General features: G+C 34.6%; 1 pseudogene; it reads left to right on the forward strand.

Moving 5' to 3' along the window:
• Positions 1 to 2640: 2640 nt before the first annotated feature.
• Positions 2641 to 4080, forward strand: LOC111993852 (ornithine decarboxylase, chloroplastic-like; annotated as a pseudogene).
• The last annotated feature ends 5319 nt before the right edge of the window (positions 4081 to 9399 follow it).

The raw sequence follows: 9399 nt of genomic DNA on the forward strand, positions 1-9399 counted from the left end.
ATGATTTGGACATTAGTTAATAAGTAAAATATATTTTCATTCAATCTCATCAAATTTTATTTTTCATTAATTTAGGAAACAAAACGTAAATTAACAATGAAATGCTAAAGGACGTATTGATGTATTGAATTTTAAGTAAAATGCTGATGTGGCAATAACTTATTGGATGGTGTAAAACATGGGTTTTACACCCCATCCTTATAGAATTTAATCTCAATACGTCCTACCACACCTAATAACATCTCAATAAATTCCCAAGTTAGTTGGATTTATATATGTGTATTAGAATTGATTGAGTGTGATTGTATTTATTCTTAAATATGTGATAAGATGATGTGGCATGTTGGGATTGGAGAGGTAAAACATGGGTTTTACACCACGTCCTTATAAAATTTAATCTTATTTACAATATGTATGATAAACTACTATTAATACTATCAATAGTAGTTTATCATGTTCATAGCATTACAACACTACTTAGAACTTAAATGCTCTTAGTATTAGAAAACTAACTAGAACTATAAGATAAATATTAGTGGTACTAATTAATCTCATTAATTAGTTTTTTTTTTTTTTTTTTTTTTTGGAGAAAGTTTTAACCTATGACGTCCGCTTTTGATGATAACTCTTTATCATCAGACCAAGACATCAATCAGTTTTTGGTGTAGGCGGGAATTAAACCCCAAATCTCTTATTTAACCATCAAAAATTTTACCAGTTGAGTCAACTAGAACCCATATCTCATTAATTAGTTGATTATATTGTTTAGTGATGGTTTTGTGAGCTTGACTGTGGTGTTGGGTTTGCTGGGTTGGTAAAATTTTTTTGCAGATTTGGGTTTTTTTTTTTTTTTTTTTCCTGTTGCATATTTAAATTTTTTGAGCCAATTTTAGTTTGGGTCGTTGTGTTTCTGATTCAATGGTTATGTTTCTCATTAAAAAGAATTTAAGAATTCTAAGTTTAGGTCCTTTCTAATTAAAGGATTTTAAAAAAGAAAATTCAAAAGGAACCAAATACAGGAAAATGATTTTCATAGTATTTTCATTTACACAACCAAACACGGTTAAATATTTTACAATGAAAATACTTTAGGAAAGTATTTTACTTTGAAATAAATGGAGTCACAGATCGTTAGTTGTAAATACTAAGATTCTGTTTGGTAGCAATGTTTAATATTTTCCTCTTATTTTCCCACCTTCCTGAAGTTGAGATCCACTCTTGAGAATTTCAGATCTATGGATTTCTTTCTCGATTTGGAATAGAAATATTTGTGAATAAGCTTGTGGTTATGAGCATCAGCAAATTCCCTAGTAAATTCGTCAACAACTTTATCACCACCGTTGCCTCCTTCAGCAAATTCCTTGTCTCTGACTCTGAATCCAGCGCCAAAATCATCTTGGTGGCTAAGGAGTTGTTCACTTGTAGAGCCATTTAATTTTTAATCCTCAATAAACTCTGAGATATTATCTTGGTGGCTAAGAGGTTCAAATTAAAGAGGAGGGAGGGTCAGTCCTAAACCCTATCCATTTTCTTTGTCATTGTGCTTAATATCTTTTTTTGTTTCACAAGAAAATGGAGAAAAATATAAACTAAAATCTTGTTCGGTTCAAGAGAAAATGGAGGAAAATATAAAACAAGTAGGAGTTTTCAATCTCTTAAAATAATTGGCTCTTTTCTATCTTTTAATATTAAAAAAAAAAAGTTGATATATTTTTTTAATTTTTTTTCCTGAAAATATAGTCCTCAACTCTTAATTGTCTAATGGGTTAATTGGGTGGGTTGTTAAATTAAATGGGTTGAGAGAGAGAGAGAGAGGAGCCCTTTTTTTGTGTGTTAGCTTGTGTGGGCCTCATAGTTAAGATAATTACAAAATTGTCATTTTACCTATATTAAGTCCGCATTTGGATTTAACGTTTTCATGTCTGCGTTTTGCATTTTCACGTTTCCTTCTTCCCCCTTTTTTTTTTTTTACTAGAAGTTGGTTTCACGTGGGACATAAACTTGCCAGTGGGTCTCGTGCATTGTGCACGGGACCTACTAGCACTTTGAATGTCCACATATTAGTCTGAAATGACATTGTTAGTGGGTCCTGTGCATTGTTTATGAGATTCACAGACCTCACTTTTTAGTAACTTTTTCATTAAAAATGAGTCCCACAGTACTATTCACATATTTAAAAATTATTTTATTATAGTGTTTTCAGTTTTTAGTTTTCAGCAAAATAAACTGTATCCAAACGGACCATAAACAGTTGTTAAATATTATCCCTTAATTTGAGGAAATATATCCTAATAAATAATATAAAATTAATTTACAAATTAAGAAAAGTAGTTATTTGGCGCAATTTTTAAGCCCAACTTTTATGATATAATAATATATGATATATATATATATACACACATACACACTAGACTCATTACATGCGTTTTGCACGTACAATAATCCCCTTATTTATTTATTTATTTTTTTGGTTTAGTGTTATAATATTTAAAAATGATATATAAATAANTATATTCTCCTAACCCTCTCTATGCTTATATAGTATATATATACCCTTCAAGTTCATGCTCTATTCCATCAAGTCCAAATCATAACTTTCTTTTTCTCTTTCATTTATCACATTTTAACGCATTCTTAGCCATGCCATCGATCTCGAAGAGCCTCCAGGCTATATTGGGTGCACCGGGAATAAACGGAAGAGAGTTTCAGTCTTATCAAAAGATGGGATGACTGATTTCATGCGGTCCATCATTTGTAGCAAACAAGAAACCAAAGAACCCTTTTACGTACTTGATTTAGGTGCAGTCACTACTCCCATGGATAGGTGGACTCGAGCCCTCCCCACGGTTCAACCATACTATGCCGTCAAGTGCAACCCGAACCTGAATTTCCTTGGTGCCATGGCTGCTCTTGGTACAAATTTTGATTGCGCAAGTCAAGCCGAGATTGAGTCTATTTTGTCACTAGGAGTTTCTCCAGATCGGATCATATTTGCGAACCCTTGTAAAGCTGAGTCTCACATCAAGTACGCGGCGAGTGTTGGCGTAAACTTGACGACTTTTGATTCAATTGATGAAATTAAGAAGATGCAATGCAAAAATGGCACCCAAAGTGTGATTTAATAATTCGGATTAAAGCTCCAGATGATAGTGGTGCACGCTGCCCATTGGGTTCCAAGTTTGATGCGCTACCTGAGGAAGTGGAGACTCTCCTCCGAGCCACTCAAACTGCGCAGCTCACAGTGGTTGGAATATCTTTTCATATTGGAAGTGCATCCACAGATTCATTTGCCTACCAACAAGCCATAGCGGCAGCTAAAACTGCTTTCGAGATGGCTACTAAGCTTGGCATGCGTCAGATGAGTGTGCTAAACATTGGGGGTGGCATCATGGCTAACTCTCAATTTGATGAAACAGCTACAGTCGTGAAAGCTGCTATACAATCATGTTTTGGCAATTATTCGGGATTGGCAGTCATAGCTGAACCAGGCAGATTCTTTGCCGAGTCAGTTTTCACACTAGCCACCAACATTATCAGTAAGCGCATAAGGAATGAGCTTAGAGAGTATTGGATCAGAGACGGGATTTATGGGTCCTTGAATTGCATAATTCTAGACAATGCAATCGTCAAGTGCATGCCTGTGGCGCTCACGTCCAACCTCGAAAACCCCACATGCAAAGGATCTAGGACATACAATTCAACTGTTTTTGGGCCTACATGTGATGCACTTGACACGGTTTTGAGGGGTTACCAACTGCCGAAACTGCAACTTGATGACTGGCTTGTGTTCTCTAATATGGGTGCGTATACAACAGCTGCTGGGACTAACTTCAATGGGTTTAACACATCAGCCATCCCAACTTACCTTGCCTATTTGAATCCAAAGTTTTAATTTCCTGAAAGTCCCTTGATTAGAAATGGTTTTTTATGCTACTCCTAAAATGGTTACCCACTGATAAGGAGATATGTACTTCTAAAATGGCTTTATATATATAGTTGCCTACAAAATAAAGGAGTTCTTCATGAGGATGTAAATTGTCTAATGATCATGATTAATGCATCCATATTCATGAGGAATGAATCCATACATGGTTGCTAAAATTATGATCCTGCTTCAAATTAGAATCTATGAATAATGTTTAGAATTATGAAATTATCAATAATGACAAAGTTTTGTTTCACTATATTTTGTACGTACCTGCATCATTACATCTCTTCTAACAAAAGAGACATAATATACTTTTTCCGCTTTCAAAGATTCGTATTTTATTTTGTTTTTTTAAAAAAGACACGTGGGTGTTACCCAATTAATAAGTGTAAAATATACTTTATTTTTCCGAACACTACATTGGTACGTGATTCCCTTAATTATTTATATATCTCAGGCATTGAAAGAAAAGATTGTATGAACAATATTGTTGAAAATTTTGTATACCTAAATTTATTCATAATTAAATGGGGAAAAAAAAATGTGGCAATCATTCTAGTGTTGAAAGTTAGTTACGAACAATATTGTTGGAGGATCGTGCTTATATAATAATTAATGACATTAGGTCATTTACTACGAGAACTTCATAGCGATTAGAAATTTAAAATCCTTAATTTTTTTTTTAAATTTTAAATCTTTAAGTTATTTTGGATATAAATTTCACCAATTTTGTTGAAAATGGATTAGGCTCTGCTCTATCAAGATTGATGGACACCATCCTATGATTTTTTTTTTATTATTTTTTTTGAGATTGTTTTAATTTATGACATTTGCTCCTGATGATAGTTTTTTATCATCAGATCAAGATACCACTTGATTTTCGATGTAGGTGAAAAATAAATCTCAAATTTCTTATTTAACCGTCAAAGATTTTACTAGTTGAGCTAACTAGAACCACTCTATAATTTTTTATTCTAATTAATATCAATTATCAAAATCACTAATCAATTCAACTTCTCCACGCCTTTTATTATAGATTTAAAAAANCGGGTTAGATTGAGTTCAGGTTGATGGTTTTTTCAATTCATTTAACTCAATCGGACCACTATAAAGTCTTTGATAGTTGAATAAAAGATCTAGGGTTCAATGCTCGTCTATACCAAAAACTGATTGGTGTCTTAGTCTGATGATAAAGAGCTATCATTAGGAGCGGACGTCATAGGTTAGAACTCTCTCTTAAAAAAAAAAAAAAAATTCAATCGGACCCACTATATATATATATATTAATTACTCTTATTTAATTTTTTTTTTAGTTTGATATATTTTAGTATTTTAAGAATTCATTTTGATGGATTTGGAAATTCGCATTATAATTATGTATATTTATTATGTAATTTGTAATAATCTATTAAAAGAATAATTAAATAATCAATGAAAATCTGGTTTTTTAATGCTGAATTAACTAGTGTTATGGCACCTTAATTAATAGGCTCGGAAAGAAGGTAGGTGAGGTGTTCGTAGAATCCAAGATAGAGGAGAAAATGGATACGTCATGCTCATGCATCTCAAAACCTACTCCCCATGTCGTTGAATTTGAATTGTCATGGCTTGGACCATGGGTTAAGATCAAATGTTAATTCAGCCTGGTGCCCTCAAATTCGTTAGTGTGAGTGAAATAAGGCATGTTTCTAAGAGGCCCAGCATTGCTCATACGCTGAATTGGGCTTCAAGAGCCTGATGTAGTATAAACTTACAAGCATAAAGCATAAAGTCTCTTACAAGATTAACGCATAATTAAATTAAGGATAAGAGTACTAACTTACAATTGTAAAGCGTAAAGTCTCTTACAAGTCTACAAATTGTCTACAGACTACTTGATACAAATACAAATGAATATGGATTTTTGTGCCTAATTGTGAATGACTTTTCTCATAGAATAACCTTATAAAGTTATACATAGGCTTAAATATTTAGGACCGTTTGGTAATGTTGTTCTAATAACATTATTTAAGTGCTGTAGAAATATGTGTGTGTGAAAAGGTGTTGTGAAAATACGTGTTGTGTTGTTCAAACAAGAAAACTGTTGTTTAAATAACACAACCAAACACCTCCTTAATATTATCTTCCTTGCCTCATGTGCTCTAATTTATGTCTTATTTGCTAAACGTCCCACAAATATTATGGTACCTCAGCTCTTACTGCTTCAAGGTGACTGTTGCCTTGTTACTTCATGTGCTAAGCATGTATCTGGCTTAAGAAGACCGCTCGAGAAAACTGTTTGCCTTTAAATCTCTAATAGATAATGCCATTTATCTTTCCTTTGGGTTTTAACCTTTTATTAATTTATTATCGACTTGACAGTCCTTTGACATTTCCTTTTTACATTATCCTATCTTGCCATGTATGTAATTGTGGACGACTAAATTTCGAGTTTGAAATAAATCAAACAAGTAAAATAGTTTCACAAATGCGAATTTGTATTGATGAATATGTGGTACAATTTTTTGTAATTACAAAATAGTGATCATATGATTCAATCTCCTTGAAAGATTTGTTGATTGGAATTGTGGTAATGTGATTTTGATTTGAACAACAAATATCCTTCAATTTGGCTGAAGAATGGATCGAATATCTTTGAAACAAAATTACAATGAATATCTGGCTATGAACTTGTTAGAAATCCTTTGTTCTTCACATTCTTCATGTGTTCTTCGTGTTCTTTGCTTGTTCTTCGTCTTCGAAGGTTTGTGGTAGAAGTTTTCGGGGCTTTAGATGCTTGAATCTATAGAGCTTCATTGATTTTTTGTTTCTTGAAGTTTCTGAAGGCTTTTGGGCTTGATTCCAGTGAACTTTGAGATTTAGGAAGATGATTTGGATGATTTCTTGTCGAATGTTCTTTGTATTTGAAGGTTTGTGGTGGAAGTTTTTCGGGGCTTTGGAGGCTTAAATCCGTAGAGCTTCACCAATTTGTAGTTTCTTGAAGTTTCTAGAGGTTTTTGAGCTGGATTCCAGTGACCTTTGATATCTAGGAAGATGATTTGGATGATTTCTCTTTGAATGTTCTTCGTATTCGAAGTTTAAGTTCTTGAAGTTCCCGGAGGTTCAAGGCTTGATTCCAACAGAGCTTTTGTACTTCTGAATCTTCTTTAATGCTGCTTGTGCTCTAGATGTCTTGGTGTCTAGAAATGCCTTAAGTAGGCCTCTATTTATAGGAGTTTGAGGTTAGGTGAGCGACACGTGGTGGAGTTTGATTGGTGGCACATGTCACGGTCTGATTGGAGGATTTTTAAGACTTTTTCTCCAAGACATATGGCATCGTTTGATTGGTCGAAATGTCTAGATTTTCAAGGAAACACATGTCACCAATTGATTGGATCACTTATATCATCGCTTACATGAGCCAGATGTCATTGCTTACACATGCTGATGTGTGGCATGTGTCATTGCTTACACGCACTGATATGTGATTGACATTTTGCATGTTTTTATTTTTTTATGTTTTTTATTTCAAGACACTTGGCAAATTTATGTCAGTTCTTGAATAGTGATGGTAGAAACTAGCTATAGTACATGGCGCTTCATAATTGGCTATACTTTATAAACTTGGTAGTATGATGTGTTAGCTTGTGATAGGTCAAGAACTTTCCCTCTCTACAAATGCCCCCTCGAGGCTCATTCACGCACATAGTTTCGGAGCGTGGTGAGGGAATGGGTCTTGAAAATGGATTTTGACACTTGACTATTTAAGTGAGGTAGTTGAGGGTGGTGAAGCTTTCAGCAAGATGAGGTAATTTTAGAAGAGTAGACCTACCCATATGAAAGGTTTTGATGAGACTGAAAAATAGTCAGCAAGTAGTTGAATGTACTTGTGCGACTGGGCCTTCTCAATAGAGGTTAAGTTGAAGTAATTTCAAAAGAGTGTTCCATGGTATTTGGAATGGGTCAGTGAGGCAAAAAGTTACTTGCAAGTAGTTGGATATACTTGCATGATTGAATCATATCAGCAAAGGTTAAGTTGAGTAATTTCAGCAAAGTGTTTTGGATTGTTAGTGGCGATCACAAGGTGTAGAAGATGGTGATGAGACAAGGATGTTGGTCGGGTACAGCATGCAAAGTCATGGGGCCAGCCTTGCATTTTGAAGAACTCCTAGTGAAGTGATCTCAAAAGAATACACTTTGGATTATGGAGGGAACGTGTGGGAAAGTGGTTGAGTGTGCATATGTTATTGTATCGCTCAGGTTAAGTTGAGGTAATTTCAGAAGATTATGGATTTTGGGTCTACTAGAAGTGGTTGTGAAGAAGACGAAGATGAAGTGGAGATGGTGAATGTGTGAAACATACAACACCATGGAGCTGGCCCTGTACGTAGGGGAGTTTTTGGTGTAGATGTTTTTAGGGAGTATATTTTGGAAAATGGGACTAATTGCATGCTAAGCGGAGTCTAGCAGCAAGTAGTAGAATGTGCGTGCTTGATGGGACCATGCCAGCGGTGGTTAAGTTGAAGTAATTTTAGAAGCATACTTCCTAAAATACTTTAAGTAGAATTTAAGTTGGAGTAATTCCAGAAAAATGTGTTTTGAAGTACTAGCAATGATGACCTTTGTGTCTTGAGCTGGTGGCAACATGGAATGTGGCTTTGGTGAAAACACATCTCTAATTAACCAACACCAGAGGCTAATAATTGTGGAGGACCTAGACTAACCCATTTTTCTGATTTTTGATGGGCTGGGACCTTGGAGGTCGTTGTGAGTGTTAGATGGGAGAAAATTTGTAGGATGTTCTAGCACCTTTACAACCACTACCTAATGACACTTGTTAAAAGATATAAACAAAGTCAGGAGGTCAGTTGAGACAGATGAAGTAATGGTTCTGCGGTATATTGGAAAAGCCCAAAAAATGAAAGATGGAGCTAACTTGTAATCCTGGTTTTAGAAACCAGCCAAGTTACTGTTTGTTCTGAACTACTACTTTGTTGCAAGACCAAACAACTTGAGAAGGATTATGGACTTCTCAAAGCAGTTAGGAGATTTCCTGAGCGTAGAAACAAGTGTCTCTGCTAGATTTAGATCTTCCGACTAGGTAGATCCAAGGCTGCAAGAGTTTATGATGTGGGCTATGTTATGTGAAATTTTATGGACAAATAAGGCTGCTAAGTGGAGAAACAAAATTTGTTTGGATCTTAAAACTGCAATGATATTGTGAGAAGGGTTTCTAGTAAACCATGAGATGATTGGGTTTAAAATGATTATGAAGCAATAGTGGTTGCTAGGTGTTGAGAATGATGAAGCTATGGTGAGAAATGGCTGTTAGAAGGAGGATTTGAAAATTTGAACGAAGTAGATCTTCATTTCATGATTTAGTGTGTTTTTCTTGATGAGCTTCAATGAATCTGAACCTTCTATTTATAGTGGAGAGACGAAGAATGGTGGATGAGTATTTTAGATGAGAATGGTGGATGAGAATTTTTGGT

The sequence above is a fragment of the Quercus suber genome, unplaced genomic scaffold (genome assembly GCF_002906115.3).
Source record: "Quercus suber isolate HL8 unplaced genomic scaffold, Cork oak 2.0 scaffold_133, whole genome shotgun sequence".
Classification (NCBI taxonomy): domain Eukaryota; kingdom Viridiplantae; phylum Streptophyta; class Magnoliopsida; order Fagales; family Fagaceae; genus Quercus; species Quercus suber.